General features: G+C 34.5%; 1 protein-coding gene across 5 annotated transcripts in view; it reads left to right on the top strand.

Moving 5' to 3' along the window:
• ERC2 (ELKS/RAB6-interacting/CAST family member 2) overlaps window positions 1-19,220 on the top strand; it is a 501,303-nt gene that overhangs the window by 377,538 nt on the left and 104,545 nt on the right. The gene's annotated exons all lie outside the window — the stretch shown is intronic.

The raw sequence follows: 19,220 nt of genomic DNA, 5'->3' as shown, positions 1-19,220 counted from the left end.
TATCAAAAAGTGTAATTGAAAAAGATAGAAAATTATTTTGATGGAACCATATTCAGTAAAGCAATGTTGATTGACATTAACTTAGCTCCAGCTTTTAATTTGTTGCTTATTGTATATCAGGATCAGTGTCAAACTATATAGTCTGTAATTTCCCATAATACTCTTTAAAAATATTTGACAGTAGTTGAATTTTCAACTCTTCTAGAATTCTGCCAAATAATTGAAATAAAAATGAACGTCTGCCTGGTTGAAGAATTGCAGTACACTAAACAACAAAACAGCTGCATGTAGTTGAGAGGAGTCATTTGGAAACATACTGAGTTGCCCATTTTGTTGATTTTTGTTATTTTTAAAGATATCACCAAAGATTAACCTAATGCATTCTGTTAGTGAAATAGGATCAAACTACTCAGTGGAAAAGAAACCCTTCAGTCTTTCTTCAACGTTTACTCTGGCAGAACTCTTGTCAACTTCAAAGTCAGTTCAATTAGCGTTAGTAGGCCTGAATAAAAGTACCTTCTGCAGAAATTAGAGGGAAGGATTGGTGTTTTCAGAGAGGCAAGCCCAGCTCATTGAATGTTACACAGAATCTGTCCCTTTTTTAAAAAATAAATAAGAGTATTCAGGCCTTTGCTTTGTGGTGTAGTTGTGCAGACTTTATAACTAAGATGCGTTCCAAGTTAACTGTAAAAAATTTACCCACATTTCTTCTCTGTTAAATGATAGCTAAGTTTATAGTGGACTGTCAGATTTCTTTACTTAATTCAGCAACATGCAAGACATCTATCTTAACATCTGGTTTTTAATAACAGTTGACATCTGGGAGCTCTTTTTTATTCCAAGAATGGGCTAGGAACAGTAGTGATACTGGCAGTGTATATTTTCAGGCTAAAATTCCTGTCTGTTTCAATCATAATTAATTACCATTCATCATATTTAGTTCTTAGATTTAATTAAGTGCCAGCAATATGTTACACCAGGTAACTTTTGAAGGTTTGAAATTATAGAATGTAATTTTTTTACATTTATAAAATATTAATGGGTGAATTTTAAGGGTATCTAAAATGCTGTTTAATTTTGAAATGCTGAGTTAAAAGCAAAAAAAATTGTTGTACACCTCTGTGTTTTAGAAGCTAAGTATTGCATCAGAATTTGGCATACTGGAACGATATGTAGATACATGTATGCACATACAAATCTGTGTGTGCTTTTCATCTATATGAAAAGTCATTATAAAATATATGATCTTCAGCAAACATGTCCAGGGAAGAACGTTTCACTCTCCTGGTTTTAGTTCATAGGTTTTATTTAGTTCCTTCTAACTTGAAGTTTCTAATAAATAGAAAGAATGACCTTCTGCTTTCATTGTATCTACAGTAAAATAATCCCTTTTAAAAACAAAGTCCTGAACAAAATTGTTCTGATTTTTTTTGTATTAGCCACCTTTAAAACTCTAAATAAATGCGAACCACTAATGGTTCAACAATTAAAAAAAAACAAACAAAAAACCTGTCTAAGAGTATTCAACAATGTGCAGTGTTTAGGGATTGCTTGAAAGACAGATTTAATTAACAGTTTATTAGAAAAGTCTATTTTGCCACTGATAGGTACTTTTGATTCTTCATCAGTTTTGTATCAAGCTGACAGAATGTAATATAACTTGATTATAGTAATTACTTTGCTTACTTACAAGGTTTGATCTTTTTTTGCTGTCAGTGTTGTTCGATTTTTGTGCAATTAAATAAATGGATAATCTTTTAATGTTTAATCTGGTAATCTACTTCCTGCAAACTGTTCTAACTGGGTGGGAAGATGTTTACGTCACTGTTCGTGGGTTTTTGGTTGCTATAGATGCTGATTCTTTTATATGTAACACAGACTTTTTCACTTGTTTTTGCTGGCTTATGTTTAAAAAAAAAATCATGTCTTTGTTAGCCAAGAATGTTGTATTTTGTATGCACCAAAGTAACTAACCTTTTCTTCTTTCATTCCAATGCTAACACCTTCTCTGTGCATCTCCTAATGTCTGGCACACAGGATGACGAGGAGGGTATATGGGCATAGCCGTTCCTATAAACCAAAGTTCCAGTTTTGTTTTGAGGGGTGAGAAACTCTCTTTTCTATCTCTTTTAAGTTGCAGTCTAATTGTTATGTTTTCTTTTAAACTGCATAGACCTATGTGTTTCCCGACAAGTGTGTTTGTGAACCCTGTAAAAATGTTTTTTCATATACAATGAATAATGAGAAACTACATCTAATGGTTTAATGGTCTAATGGTTTCATTTACTTTCATAGCCTATTGTGGCTAAAGGTGTAGGTAGCTACAAAACTTTAAAGGGGGTGTATTTGTATCTGTTTGTGTCTGTTTGTATGTCTGAACAAGTTCCTTTTTTCAGTAGGTAAGAATTTCTTTAAACTAGTATTGATTTGCTATGTCATCTCAAAAATCCCTGTAAGAAAAATGTAGTACCTTTGCAGAACGAGTATGAAAGTATGATACTTAAGAATATTAACCACAGATTAAGTGTACAGTTTTACTGGAATAGAATTTATAATATGCATTGTAAAAATAAGAATACCTATTAAGCTAAATTGCTTTAGTGAAATTTCAAAATAAGCAGCAGATGCTTAATAAGTCGAATCTGTCAATGCAATACACGATGTTTGCCTGAAATAATCTGATGGACTAGCATCCATACAATAATTTGGTTGTGATATTGAAGAGTACAAAGTGCAGCTTTTTTTTGTTTAAGTCTCTTTTAATTATGAGTAAATATTATATTGTCATTTATTGATCAATGCGTATCCACTTTTTTGGTGCTTCCCATTGAAATGGTAGGTAATTTGTAGCTTGTGATCACTGTGATGATCAATCAACATTGTTAAGGCCATCAGGCCTGTGGTTCACTTGTTGAAAATGCTGCTTATGTCATTACTTCCTACTGGAACAATCATATTTACTACAATGGGACTGCACAGGAGCAAAATCTACTTATATAAGTAAAGATTAATGTATTAAAGCTGCCATACTGTACTCTTTGTTGCTTTGGCCCCTGTCACCCCAGATCGAAGACTGTATGATTTGTTTTGTTTCCAGTGGTGTTACAAGCCATGTTACAAGTCAGTCATTCTATTTGAATGAGAGTAAAATCTCAAAAATAATTTTATTTCTTGTATACTTACTTTTTGGAGTAGTTGTGAGATGCAAAATTAATGCTATCCATAATTATTAATTTGTATTTTGTTAAAAAAACACAACTGTTGAAGCTTTCCATTGCAGAGAAGTTTAAGAATCGGCAATTGTAAAATAAAATAACAGGCACTGTGGTACCATTAACATTTAAAAGAAAGCAACCCTGGTTTATCAGAGTATAGTTATATACTTTATAAACCTCTTCTGATTTATGCTTTCTGATTCAATTTTAACTGTCATGCTTGTACAGGTTGTGTGTCTAGATAAATTATGACTTTATGGACACACATGTTGCATGTGGTAACAGTAGGAAAGCATGTGGACTTATATTCTAATTTTTTTAGTTACGCTTTCTGCTTTCCGGTAAATAAGCAGCCTTAAAAAGAATCTGTAATTGTTCTTTTTCACATAAAAATGTTAAAAAGGTTTATGGGTTTTCTTAGTGTTGTAAGTAATTATCAAGTTCTGTTAACTCCAGCTGCATGATATTTTAATAGCAGTTTATGATGTTACTTAAAAGTAGTGTAATCTTCAGCTGTTTGTCAGCATCATTCTTCTGTTTTGGGTGTGGAGAGCAGATCTTTGTTTATTTTCCAGGCCATATATATTTCCAATTTAAAAACAGACATTCCTGTCTGACTCTTTTGTTCAAATGCCAACATAATTTATCTGGTGTCGTTATATACCAGACCTTTGACAAATACCTTGTTTGCTGTTTCTTTTCATGTGGGAGAGCACTGCAAAGGTAGTATAACAAATAGGTGGTAGCAGGCATAGCCTGTCCTCCAGACTGAACTCATGAGTAGACTTGTCCTTGTAGGTAGAATAGCCACAAGTTGAGTGGAATGGCTGTCATAAGATGAAAATTCATGTCATAGACCTCCTTCCCTAGGGGAAAAAAAAATTAATTTAGGTCCCAGACCTATAAGCCTTTCTGAAAATACCTGTGGTAATACTAATTTTCCTGATTTTCACTGCTAAGAGCTGTGAGTATGCCTTACAAAAGAGATGCCTACAAAAGATACATTTAGAAAAAATAATGGATGTTTTTTTCTACTGTGCACAAACTTAAGAGCTAACAGATTGATTTGGGTGTGTGAGCACAGGAGTTTGCAGTCTCCACTCATCTAGTTCAGCAGTGGGGGATGCCTAGGTAGACCTGAGCTGCTTAGCTCTTATATTAAACCTGACGAAAACTGGATTTAGTTCTCAGAAGTATTCTTGAGAAGTAAAAGGTATGATATAAACTGCTTTCAAGTTCTTTATTCCTACTTTCTGGTGTTTGAACAGAGCAGTAGTTAAAAATTACTTGATTGTAAGATAACTGAGGTATTTTCTGCCACATAGACTAAAGCCCTGGACATGTTAAGGAAATAAAAATTTTGGATAATTGAATCGTTTCCTGTTTCTACTTACAATCAATACTTACAACTGAAAGGATGATACAGTTGAATCTTGCAGACACTGTCTTTGTAAAATGCTTGTTTTTCCACATTTGTTTGCTTTATTAAGAGTCTGGACATTGTAATCAGTTCTGTTATTATAATTTGCTTTGATATTCTTTTTAGAGCCCACTTTATGATGCTGTAATTATGGATTGAAAAGAATAGTTCCCTTATTCAGTTTTGTAACATTTTAATGATTTCTGTTGCTATTTAAATAAGACACAAGATTTGTCTTGGATGCATATTGCTTAAGGCTAAGTGAATTTAATAGCTCAAATTGTCAGTAATCAGAGTGAAATGAACTGTTGTGAATGTCGCATTTTTATTTGAAAGTGGCATTGTTAGCATGAGTAGAATATCCAAGTAATTACAATAAATACATTTCTGTGCAGAGTTTTAAAGCTCTAGGTGTAAACTCTTCACTACAAAGCCCTCTTACCTGTGGTTTAGACAGTGCGTGTAAGAGAAGTCTGGATGCTTTTCTCACCAAGGAAGGTGATAAAACTCCCGGAATGATTGTACACCACCGGGAGTGACGGATGCGCAGTTCACTCTGGTTATCTTCTTGCAGTGTGGCTGCAGGGTTAGTCAGGATGGGTTGACTCTTTTTGCATGATAGCAGTAGAGAAGATGAGTGGCTGAACTGGTGAACTTTCAGCAGCCCACTGAAGTAGATTTGGAGACTAGATAAATGGAATGGCAATGAGATGGAGATTTTGTCTCCGTGTAGGAAGGAGATTATTTCATTCTTCATAATTTAAGGACTCTTAATCCAGCCCTTTAGTCATGGGATTAGACATGTTTTTACTGTTCTTCCTCTCTCACTTTTTCTGATTTTTATAAGAAATAGTATGGTTGAGGCAAATCAAATCTCCAAGTCAATTGAGTGTATATTAAAACATAGACATAATACAATTAAATTGGATGTATATCCTGTCTAGAAAAGCTTTTCTGTATTTTTTTTTCTTACTACAGGCTTCTATCAAAAGCTAATTCTGAACATGGGAAAACCAAGAGACCAAACAAGACTGAACATGAGGGATATATTTTACATTGGAGAGAAAAATATAATTTTAGCAACTATTTAATTTTAAAAGTATTTTCAATGCAAGAATGTGGATTTTAAGGGACAAAACTTTCACCATTTTTATAATTTGTATTTTTTCCACGATTTTTAGTTATACAGTTTAAATTATATAAACTATGGATGCAGCAGTCTCATTACAACACACACTTTTGTTTATGAACCAAAGCATATTAATGTCCTTTCAGAGTCTCAAAGATGCATTTGTTTTGCTTTAAGAAAACAAACTGTACAATGATTTTGAAAACTGCCTATCAATAGACTAAGGGAATCTTAATTTTTGTTACATTGGTTTAAAGTAAACTGTATGCTTTTGGAGCTGACTTCTGTTTAAGAGGATTTTTTTTTAGTAGAAAACGAAAAGCCTCTGAGGTACCAGAATGTTTAGCTTGTGAAACTTGTTTTAAGTTTAGTTTCAAGTCACTAACATTGTGTTAGATACCATGCAGAGAGTCTCATGCGATCAAAAGTTTTCCTGAGGTCATGAGGTAGCACTCTACAGAAGTAAGGACAGCGCAGGCTGGTCCTCTAATTAAGTTTAAAAAGTAGTAAGTGAAAAATGAGTGAAGTCCTTTTTAAACTTTACCACTTTGGTGTTCAAACACTGCACAAGGGTGACATGATATAATGGTGAAGATCTAGAGTGGCAGGATGAGAATGTGTTGTAAATGTATAGAGAGCTAGTTACTCATTAAGGAACAGACAAGGTGTTCAGGGAAATCTCACTGGCCAGCAAATTTGGTAGCACATGTAGTTGCAGTGTTTGGAGCTTGTTAGAAACCGGATCTCTTTCCCCCTCCTCGCCCTTACAAAGGAAAGGAATCAGGAGGTGATGATAAGTTTTAAGAGTCAAGCCTGTATAGCAGTTGTCATAGGTAACTGAAGCCATGTGACTCTCAGAAAATACGATTCATGGTATAGCTGAGGTGTGCCGGTAGCACACAAGTGCTTGTATTTTCCTTTCCAGTTAGTACCACTGAAGTGCAGCAGACACTGGAAAAACAGGAGTTTGCACAATCTGTCCATGTGTGTCGGTAATAGAAATCAACACAAAACCTGTTTATACAGTGTTTTGTTTGTACATAGCTGTAGACTTTATTCTTTGACAGATGTGAAGTAAATCAGATGTCTTAAAAGAGGTTTTAGGAGTGTTTGGACAAACTTATTGTCTGGTATATCCTTAGAAGAGGGTTATCTTTACACCTGAAATGAAGAAGGGCTGAAGCTTGTGCCTGGCAATAAATGATGCCTAGTGTTTTTGAAACTAGAATCATGAAGCTAGCCTGCTAAAGTTGGACTTAGGACCAGAACATAAAATCCTGTATTTTACAATTTTGCCTTAGTAGACACTGTGGCATCTTGAGGTGGCATCAGTGTCACTCAGTAAAAAACCCCTTCAAAGCAGAAATTGTCTAGGGAGTGGGCTAAAGAATAAAAGCTTCTTAATTACTGCTCCAGCACATACTCACTGTTCACATCTGTTGGATGTTTTTCAGGGAGGAGGAGAAGGCTGTTTTAAAATAAATGTGGTGCCTAGCTTTGTCTTTGTTGGGATGTGATGAACAGTTTTCTTTCAAGATGCCCTTACTAATGGCAGTACAAAGCATAACAAAATTTGGTCATGTTACTATATAAGGATATGTTTAAAGACATTAACTATTAGCTATTGTTCTGCTTTTTGTTTTCATTATTGCAAGTCAAGAGTTTTGTAAATAATTTTTCTTTAAGTTTGGATATTCTTTTTAGCCTGTTTTGGAAAAAACATTAACTTTGAAATGAGTCTCAGTAGCATGCAAAGCAATGGAAAAATAACAGCATGACTGTTTGCAGTGTTCATTTGAAATTTCTCATAGAGTGTATGAATACTAGCTCTATGCTTAATTAGCTAAATGGGTGTTGCTACATTCACTGGAGCCCAAGGGCAGTTTGGATTTGTGAATTTTTAGACATGATTGCTGTTTTAGTGGAACTTGGTTTTTACTAAACAAAAGGAGGAACCTCCCTAGGAATGCTTGTTTTGCAAACTATAGACAGATTTGTGACCAGTCTTCATTCCTGTTAAAGTTCTTCATTCATAATGGAAGTAATTTATAGTTTTTATTTTAACTGGGAAATTTTATATTATATTTTCTTTTAAATGTTGGAACTACTGATAGTATTTTCAGGTATTAACTGCCCTCAAAGAGTTTTCATTAAAAGTACATAGGACTTTAATTAGCTGCTTTTTGTTATTTTTTTATTGATTATCCACTGGAAATACAGAATTTGCTTGACAAACATGAAAAATTTTCTGTGTTTCATAATTCTTAACTTTCTGTTCCTACACTGTTAGGGCCAAAGACATTACAGTTGAGGCCAGAAGTTAAAACCATGGGTCAATTGAAGTCAATTAAAGTCTTGTTATTTATTTCAGTACTGTTTTCAGCCAGAGCAGTTTCCATTTTCTGAACTGTCTTAGTAGAAGAAACATTGCGCATACACATATATGCATTCTCAAGAAGGTCTGTGCAAACTAGGTGTCTTTTACTTTTCTCCAACAGAAGTTTACCTTATCCATGGTACTTATGAGACACCAAATCACCCTCATGTCTAGCTGTAGAACTGTAGAACATAAATCTGATTGGTTTTTGTCTGTCACTTGTATTTTAGCTGTGTGAGTCAGGCCATCGTGCCTGAACTTTGGCCCCAGCTTCTTCACTGCAGGTGCAGAAGGTGTGCAAACAATCTGAAAATGTAGCTGCTGAACTAAACTTCAAAGCTATTGATGGAGTCAGCCTAAGGACAACAATCCCATGGCCTACAGCCATCAGTTGTACTCTTTTATAATTTTCCATTGTAAAAATAAATAACATACTGGACCAATTTTTAACACTGTAGAAAAAGGGGAAAGGCAGTATGTATATTCACAGCTAAGCTTTGTTTCAAAATAATACAGTTGCTATAAACAGGAGTAGGTAATCACCCAGTTTACGCTGAAAGAAATTGTCAATCTCTATATTGTTTACTATCTGAAGCTAAGCTGACATCTTGAAAAAAGTAGCAAAAATCTGCTTTAAAATATTAATTCAGTGATGAATTGCATTATTTTAGATTGCATTTCTACAAATATTCATGTGAACATATGAAATTAATATTATTTTATCTGTCTTGAAAACAGTTTCAAGCAGTTGTTTGTCAATATTAGAATACATGAGTATTGGGTTCTTAACACATCATTCCTCTTAGGAGGTCTTTCTTTGTTTGGAAGCAGTACCACCTGACTTCTGACTTAAAGACCACATCAAAGGTCATATGACCTAAATTTTCAAATGTAAGATTTTACATTTGAATGCTAAAATATGAAGAAAACAGTCAATTTTGAATAAACATAAGATTTATGTAAATTGCTTTGGGAAGTTTATGAAAACCACAAGAGAAAATGTTCAGCAGAGTTCAGAAAATAATACCTGCTAAAAAATATCTAGTATCTATTTTTAATATAAAAATGTTTATTCTGTTAGTTACAATACTATAACGCTGCTTTAAAAGGAAAAAAAAACCCAAACCAAAAAGAAAACCTGCCTGTGCTGACCTACTAACATCAATGAAATACCACTTGTCATTGCATATGCCTCTTGATTTCCTCAAGGAAAAACTTTGATAGGTGGTGACTGCTATCATAGATATCCAGTCCTACCAGCCACAAGGCCTGGAGCCAGTTTTGAGGCACATCCCTGTCTCTTATGCTTCATGTTATTTTGGCACTGGTTTCTAATGCAGATTTTTCAGATCACACACATGCAGTAGCTGAAGCATTCCATCTGGGTGTGGTGGCTGGAGCTCAGACTGAGGGAGGTGTAGCTGCAAAGAAACAAATAAAAAAAGGCATTTGGCTATTTCAGCAGGTGTATGTTGCTCACTTAGCCTTTCCCTTTTTCTGCTAAAGAAATAGCATTAGGCAAGATTGTGATTGTCTTAAATTTGAGCCTTGAATCAGTGGCTGAAACATGATAATTTATAAATAGTTCCGTAATAGAGAGTATAATACAGAAATCTAGGAATAATACGTATTCATATGATTTAATTAAGTTCACTGTCAAGCATCTTGGGAACATTGCTTTGACAACATTAAATATGTGTGTACTTGTACTCTAGTAGTGAATATTAATGTGGGGGATTAGAAGTAGTTACGAAATGCCTGTTAATGTTCCTCATTTTGCTGTAGTGTCTTACTCTAGTTAGGCATTCATTTTGGCATCAGTATTACCTTTTCTTCAAAAAAATCTGCTGTACTAATTGCCCATTTCAAGAGGCCACTAGGCAAAGAGCAACTTGTTGTGATGGAGTATTCCTGCATATCACAAATGACAGAGCCTTGATGCTTCGTTTTACTTCAGTTTTGATCTTTGCCTTATAGACAGTTCACCAGTGAAAATGTTTACACTTCTGTTTCCAGATGAGCAGTGATGATTTCACTGGTTCCCTCCTGGAGCCTTTCAGATCATCTGGCTGGCCAGAGCATAAGCTCTTCTTCAGCCTGACTCTAAGTTGTACCGAAGTGAGCCAAGCTAGCTATACAGTTGATGTACTAGTTATATTTTAAACAGATCTTTTTGGCAAAAAAAGAGCAAGCTAGTCACTTGAACAGCATTACTGGAAGATATGAATAAGTTAATAGTCTTAGAACGGAGGGTGACAAGCAGCTGAAATCTCTTTCAATGACATATCTGGATGTAGATGAGGGTATCTGTCCACTGTCTTAGGCCATGGGCAGAGCACTCTACAAACAGCTGTGCCAGTTGATGATGTTAGTACCACCTGCCCTTACATGCTTATTACTGTTTTTCTGGTAGAGATTGTTACCCTCCCAGATCTATCAACAGAAGAAATCACTCCCATCAGTACCATATCAATTTCAAGCAAACTCAGACAGGTTAACTTAAATAGTGATGAATACCCATTCATCAGGCAAACCTGTTTATCCTTGCCTTGTGTGGATTAGAGAGCACATGTACTAGTGGTAACATCCAGCTGATGGTTAGTGAAGAGCAGGTTAGTGGCAATAACATCTTCAGGTGGATAAAGCTCAGTCTGGAAGAGAATTACATCCATAAGATAAAGAGATCTGTACTGAAATAACTGAAAATTGTGCAGAAATTTAGATAATCAAGTTATTAAAATAATTTAAATTAAAGCTGTGCAGTTTTCTGGTTTAACTAATCAGAATCAGAAGCTCTTTGTTCATTTTGCAGATAGACATATTTTTACCAGATGCAAGCATAGAGATCAGTAATAAATTATATTTTCCATTTTACATAGGAGCTATAATTTTGGATAGCAAATCTGTGTCAAATTCTAAGAAAACCAGTGCTTCAACTGTTTTTTTGTTGCATTACCTTGTTAGATACTACAATAAGTCTTTGTTGCCCCAATTATAAGATGATTAATTTTGTGATACATGGTTCTAGGACCTTGAAAGGTGATAAATCTCAAACAAAGCTGAAAGCAGACAGCAGAAAGCTTTATAGCAGATCTTAAAGTCCATCTATAAGTGTTTATGAATGACTGCTGTTCCCCAGTGTGGCTGAGGCCTAAATCTTTATTTGTTGGAGCCATCAAAGAAGTACAGTACAGTCACATTCTTTGTGTAGCGTTTTACATGTATTGACCTGGCTCCTGCATGTAAGCTTTTCATGAGGATTCATTTTATTTCTGAGAATATGGATAGGGTCAAATGTAAACACTCAGGTAAGTGTTTAATGATTTAGGAATTCTGTTAGCTAGGATGATTTTTTTCATGGTAGTTAGAGGCTTTAGGTCTGACTTACATTGGTTCTCTGCCCTTACAGGAGTTAACCTAAGTAATAACAGATCCTAACATTTTGATTGTATTAAGTTGTGATCAAGTCTTTTGGGTAGAAAGTGCTCTGAGATTGCATTTACATTTTTTAATGTAATTGAGTATTATATCCTACCTGCGTTAATGGGGGGGGGGAGCATAAAGGGGAAAAACTTTACTTCTTTTGCAAAATATTTTAATAATAGTTCTTGATCCAGTGTTGGACTTGCCTTCAATGTCATGTTACTGAAGAATTTTCTACCAAGTGTCTGAACTTTCTTCTCTGCCCTACTCTATGCTGTAGTTACGTTTTAACTTTGTGGTTGGATTTAATGAGAACATAACTCCTTACCCACCCTATTTAACTTACTCTCACTCCTACTCTTTCTGATGCTGACAGAATTGTTAAGAAACTTACATGGATCTTGCAGCACTCATTTGTAAAATAGTTAGGAATAGTAGGTCATCCTTTTAAAGACTTCTAAAATGGCTTGAAATCTGTTTGCTGTTTTTTCCCCAGATTTATTTACAAAACTATGTTTGGCTTTTATTCCATCTTTTGTACAATTGCCATTCATCTTCTGGGAGATCTTTTTCTTCATCTGTAAATTTGCTGTATTTCTAAAGTCAGCGGCAGAAATTTTAAGAAGAAACTGTCATTAACTTTCTTATAATTAACTTCTTTACAATTGCAGTGTTGCAGCTTATAATCTATCTCCAGTGTGTAATAGATTGAAAAATATTTATAACTTGAATTGCCATTTATTTTAAGAAGTGATACATGCTCAAAAAATATCTGCTAGTAATAGTTTAGAATTGAACCTCTCAACCAAAAAAACCTCTGCAAGCGAGAGAAGGGCTCAGTCTGAAAGACCTAATTTTTTTTTTTTCAGTTGCATGTTTTACTTGTTTAATAAGTGCTCTAATTTTTAATGAGAAGTGAAGACCCCTTGTTCAAATATTGGAGTGCCTTAGAGTACCTTGTCTTCTGGTTTTGTAGGAAAGAAAGGTCTTAGTATGAAAACTACTAAAGCTGTATGTGAATCCTCCACAGAAACAGTCTCACTGCTTGAAGAAAGTTTTATCTGGAATTGGTCCTTCAGTGTAAGAATCAGAAGGAAAATACCCTTTCTTTCCCTCTTGAAAGCAGTGTAGCTTCTAAGAATGTATTTTAAGGCAAGTAGAGTGAGAATCCTGCCTTAGTTACAGAAGAAAAGATACTCTACAGAATACAGTATACAAAGGAAAAACATAAGCTTGCTAGCGATGTTTAACCACTGTTAGCACCAAGACAAAACAAATACTGTTAACTGTACTTTTACCAATGTACTCTGTTTTTCCTTGATGATTGATAGGTTTAAATGTAGTGATTCTCTCCTTACTCTGTCAGACTTTGATCTGATGAAGTGTTCAAAAGCTGCATGTGTTGCAGGATTTCGGCAAACTTGATCTTACAGGTTTAACTTAAATATTGTTTCCGTTTTGAAGTCTTGTCATATGGATGTACCACAAAGAGGGTTTGGGTTTAGCCCTGATGTCTTGGATGGTGGTATGCAGTGAGTAACACAATCCTTGGAATAAAGAAAAATCCTGAAATGAATCCCTCCAGCTATGGGCCAGTTGAGAGCTAGAGAGACAGGATGTAAAGTAAAACCAGTATGTCTCCCTTTGATCAAAGGATAGATTCCCCACCACCACCCAGCAGGTGATTAACACGTAAGTACCTTCTTCCCTAAATGGGATGACAGGACAAAGCTAAGTATCTGCTTAGCACCCATAAAGCTAACTTCAGTTAATAAACTGATGTTAGAAATATTTCAAATGCTGTCTTTGTACATTCGGATTAATGAAATTATGTGATCTGATGCACCAAAGTTGCTACTAAATTGTCTTAGAATATGACCTTCTCTAAAGGAAGAATTGTTAAGCAACTTACGAAACTGCATTTTTATTTTCAGAAAACAAGCTGTTTCCACAAGGAAATTGTTCCATGTTTTTTTCAGTTGTGTATGCTTTCTGTATTTGGAGAAATTCACCAAGAATCAACTGCTCGATACATTTGGAGTATGGTGAAGCCATAGTGTAGGGTGTGGATGTGCATAGTTTTATACATAAAAGCCATTCAGAAACAGACTTGATTAGCTGAAAGATCTGTAAGACGTAGACTGTTTTTATTTAGAAAGTAATGACAGTGGGTATTCGCTTTGTTTCTAGAAGTATGATACTGGGCCTAGAAATCTTTATTTTCTCATGGTTTCATCTAATATTATTTATTACGTGCCACGTACATGTTTGTTGAAGAGGAAGGACATAGCACATGAAGCCACACTAATGTCAGTAAACTCTGTTGTTGTCCCACTGATTTCGAGGAGAAAATTTCTCATAAAACTTTTAAAATGAAGAGAATGTCAGCTATGCTGTTCTCATTTTCATCCTTATAAATTGCTTTCCAGAACAAACCAGAATATAATGACCAAGATTAATCATAGAACAGCTCTGCTGTATTTTGCTACTAGTAAGATAGAAAAATCAGTGCCTCTTTAATAAGTAGCCTCATTTGGGTTGTCTGTAGAACATAATCTTAAGAAAAAGTATAAAAATAAGTATTCTTATAAATTTTTATTATTTTTATAAAAAAGTACAAAAATTCATTGTCACGCAAATACCTTTAGATGAAAGATAATCAGGCCACCTGTGTAACCGAGCAGCATCTGCCACATCATCATTCACAATGCACTATTTCAGAAAATGAAAAGCAGTAAGCTAATTACTAAGCAAATTTTTTAATAGTTTTATAATGTGTGATCAAAGGTGGGTGTGTATATATGGCACAGACTTTTTTGCTAGGATCCTGCTAACAATAATTAACTGTATTTACCCTGTTATTCAAGAACTCAACATGCTTCTTAATAGCATGATTAAATTTTTGAAAAAGATATGAAATAAATAAATCTTAACCAAAAGAGATGCAAATATTCCAGAAATAATGTGTGAATGTCATATTCTAAAAACTAAATCTTCCAAATCTATAAAAGCTATATTGGGTATTTTCTTTATTAAAGGACTATACTGTGGATGCTACGAGTTGTATGCTTTGGTATCAGTATTATATTGCAATTTCAGCAAGCATCTATGTGAGAAAAATATTATCAACCAGTCACTTTAGATCAAAAACCAGTAGCTGGAATATAAAAATTCCAAATCTGCAGGACAGGTGTTTGACAAATTATTTTAATCAAATAGAATATTAATGTTTTAAAATCTTTTTTTATTTATTGTAAATACCCACAAATGGTGGGTGGAGGGTACAAAGTTTGCAAGAACATAATTTTTCTCTTGGTAAATGTTTCAAAGATTAATGATCAAGTAGTTCCCACACTGGTGATTCTAAATTATGATAGATGAATAAGGGCTTTGTAGAAAGGAGAAAACAGGTGCTGAGATGCAGAATGATTTATTCTGTGTATTTTGTATTAAAAGCAGTAAAGCTGCTTTCTTCTTCAGTGACTAGTCTTGTGTTGTTTTATGATTTTAAACTAAAGGCTCTAGCTTTTGTGACATACCACTCAATGTCCTGTCATAGTTTAACAAAGCATCACCAAGGCTCCTGATGTGCAATCCTGACTGCAAGTCACTTGGTGCCTAAGCAGATAGGCACTATCCTGAATGTCCTCAGGGTGACTTCTTGTTTTCATTTCCTTTACAAAAAGCCTGAGGTGGTTATTACACCTGCTGGTGTTCAGTGTCACTGACCTCTCACCTAATGTACAGTCAGGTGCTCTTTTTTAACAGGCAATCTGGCATTCAGCCCACTTAAATTAGGTTCATTTGTCATGTACTCCTATCTGCCAGCAAGCAAGCTGGGGGAAAAGAGGTCAAAAGTAGGGATTTTTCAAATGTAAATGTTTCCTGGAAGCTGCTGTTGAAACTTAGACATGTCATTCAAAATGCATGTTACTGCCTGCCTTCTTTCTTTGCAAACTTAATTGTCTTTTACAAGTCCTTGCTTTTCTGAATGTCTTTGCAATAGTTTTGCATGAAGTTGTTGCATGCATATTTTTATTGCCAAATATTGTTTCAAGCAATAAATAAATCACTGGGCTATATTAAAAGCATATTTTACCCAGATGCTGCTTTGAAATACTGGCATAAAATGGAAAAAAAATTAGTTTTAAACCACTTACAGGAAGTGGGATCATGCAGAAGCCTGGTTTCATTTCCAAGTATCTTTTTGCAGTCTCTGCTTATGTATATGGGATGTGTGCAAATTTACATTGTATGATACTAAGTCTGTGTTTTAAAGTTATTTCAGTTTGCCCTCCTTTATGTTTGGGGTTTTTTGGTGGTTGGTGGGGGTTTTTTGTTTGCTTATTTTCTGTTTTGGTTTTTTGTGTGTGGTTTGTTTTGTAATTTAATTACACGCACCAATGTATACATAACATGGTGAGATTTAGATTCTGGTAGTAGGTGGTGCTACTTCTTTTAAAACGTAGTGGTAATTAACTTCCTGAAAATTCTGTGGATTCAGTCGAATTACTAAACGTTTCAATGCCTGTGACAGCATTATAACTTGTATAAGATAGGGATTCTTGAATCAAGATTATCACAAGAAGATAGACCCAGTAACAGATGGAGCATGATGAGGTGGCAGGAAATATGCTTTTTTCCTTGTAAAATAATGATTTATTTTTAGTTTTGCAGTTCTTAGAAATGAAACGTCATGAAATAACAGTATACAATTGTGCTTGGATCAAAAGTTAACAGTATTGGCTAAATACTCTGCTGTCTTTTGCTTCTGATTTTTCATTTCCACTGTCAGTAATGAGGAGGGGTTGGTTATACGTCAGTGAGAAGGAAGAGATTGGTTGTGAGTTGGAAATTGGCTTTCTGAGGCTGCAGACTGACAAAAAGAGATTTCTTCAAACCTGTGACTGTTGAATGTTATTGAGACAGAGAGAGACTTGCTGACCAGTGTGAATATTTGCAGGCAGGGGGAGGTAGGAAGGACCTGAGGAGCCCAGCACCAGGATGGGGTGTCGTTTGTTTGACAGGATTGAACATGTGAGATGATAGAGTGAAAAGGTGAATGACAAAAGAGGTTATTTGAGTTACATCCAGTGAAAGTGGTAGGCAAATTTTATACTAAAGAGTTAGCTTTAGGGATAGAATTAGGACATGGGGAGAAAACCAAACATCATCATTATTTCTTTACTCTTGAGTTATTCTTTGATAGATCTTCTCTGCCACTTTTTTTTGAGGTTTCTTTCGTTTCCATTTTATCTTTTTTCTTTTTCTTATGTACCTACATCTTAATGTTTAGATAATCTTACCTGCAAACTCAAGTCACTTCCTACATCTTTCCTTAAGAGTTCATAATCTGCATTCCAACCCCAGTTCCGACTGATTTTGTCCAACTTAAAATCATGGCTATTGCAGCCTTCAGGTATCTAGTTGCTAGTTTGAGGAAATCTGCTTAGATCAGTTAATCTACCTTTTACTTCTGTTCAGCTTTTCTAAAGGTGTTTATTAATTCGTTTAGATTCCCCAAATAGCCACACTACCATGATCTGTAGTTTACTTCTGCAGGCACAGAAAATGTGCAGCACACAGCTGAAACCACAAAGCAGGAAAGTGGATGGAGGTAAGGTCTTAAGACACAAAGAAAGATTACAGCTTTTCTTTTTACCTTTGTTGTGCCTGTGTTATGTCAAAGCAGCTTTTGTTTTGGTTATATTTACTTTAGGCTATGAATGTGAAAGCCCCTTCAGGAAATTGGCTTCCAGCTTCCAGAATAGAATACAATTGTTTTATTCATTACTAAAGGTAGTAACTAACACATATAAATTGCCTGCTCCTCTAGATGAGTCATTACATGGTAGTTTTAATACTACAAAATAAACTGACTGGGTTTTAGTATGGATGGAGATGTAGTACTCACATCATCTTGCCAGTCCACAGAAGAATCGACTGGTAGTGAGTTAAAGCAATGTATATTAGTTACGTTACTAAACAAAGCATAACCAAAATTATTTCAGTACAAAGGAAATAGTCATAACTGGCACAATGAGTTAAATTATCTTAAAACTACAGACCAGAGTACAGAAAAAAGGAATGGTGTAGGTATAGGAGAAATCAAGTGGACAGATTAAAGGAATCTCACTCCTAGTGTACAGGGATATACCAAGGTATGCAAAAAATTAATTCAACAGTTGAAGTCTTTAAATATCATTTTTTAACACTTAAAATTATTCTTCTACAGTGAATTTATGTCTTTGCCCAGTGACTTCTCTTAAGGAAGACAGAATTTATATCCTCAGTAGTAGAATAGCAGGTCAAATTTTGATAAAGAATCCCCAACTAATAAACCAATAGTATTACAAGTGTTGGTGTTTGTTTTGGATGTTTTTGTGAGCTAGGATTCACTACCTTATCGACAGTGAGAAAACTCTTCATGATTTTTTTGTCAGTTCCCAAAAAAGCCCTACGACCAGTCTAAAAAATTGTTCTTTTGCTCTCCCAAGCTAATTGAAGCTGTGCTGGAAAAGACATTTTATCTGATTTTTCTCCCTGTCCTATATGTAGATTACACAAGACAAAGAAGCAAACCACATTTAGGTCTTCAATTTTTATTTTTATTTTTTCTTCAAGAATTGTCCATTAGTGGATGGAGATTTATGATTTATATAATGGGTTTAGATATATATAGGTACAGTGCAGTTAGATATAGAATATAAAATAGAATATGCAATGAGAAAACTTGGAAACTGCTTTTCTTAGCTGATGAACAAGTAATGAGTTTGTGTTATATATCATGTTACATATTAAATAATATGTATCGTTATGTTTCAGTTTTTAATTAAGGAAGCCATTATTGTTTTATTCCACAATTCTTAGTATTTTTCAAATCTCTCTGATTAAAAAAAAGGATCAAAATTATTAAAACAGAAATTTATGCATGGTCAGTGACTTTTAAGGAAGTTTTCATTTTTATTACTTAATATATCATTAGATTAAAAAAACATTTTCAAGGTTAATATTACTCTGTCTTCTGTTCTGAATAATTTTCAGGGTTTAAGGAGGAATCAAGAAAGGTGTAGAAAGTTGTACAGAAGATAAAGTCAATTGCTTTTTCCCTCAGTGTGGATAGATTGTCAACATCATGGTTTTGATTTAAAATAGGCAGGTTCTCTACTGTCTACTAAGACAGTTAAGAACTGGTAATTGGCATAATCTTAAATCCACTCCAAGTACAACTTATTCATAAGAATCCATTTTACTGTTTTCCCTCCAGACTAACAGGATGCATCATAATTTTTGGCTGTCTACTTTCCTGTAGAATATGCAGAAGAGATTTAAAAAAGAATCTGTTATTACAGAGTGCACAGAATAAATTTACTTTGATGAAAATGACCCAAGATACCAGGTGTGTGGCAGAGTAAAAATTCTAGATCCCTATTGCCAATTTCCAAGGCAACTGCTGAAGTCCGTCTTAAATACTTGTTCTAACTTTAGCCATTTCTGGCAGAGATTATATTGTATTGTATAAGACAGCTTGTATGTTATCAAAGCCAGGACAAAAAAAAATGCAACCAGTGAGAGAATTTGGCATTTATCAATCCGTAGGGTATGCACATAGTGTAAGTAACTTTATAATGTGAACATCCATGTGCTTTAGAACCA

This window comes from Pezoporus flaviventris, unplaced genomic scaffold, assembly GCF_033815535.1.
Source record: "Pezoporus flaviventris isolate CSIRO_AGI_PZ_B2104156 unplaced genomic scaffold, CSIRO_AGI_Pfla_v1 ptg000021l, whole genome shotgun sequence".
Taxonomy (NCBI): Eukaryota; Metazoa; Chordata; class Aves; order Psittaciformes; family Psittacidae; genus Pezoporus; species Pezoporus flaviventris.
This window is presented reverse-complemented; position numbering and strand designations above follow the sequence as displayed.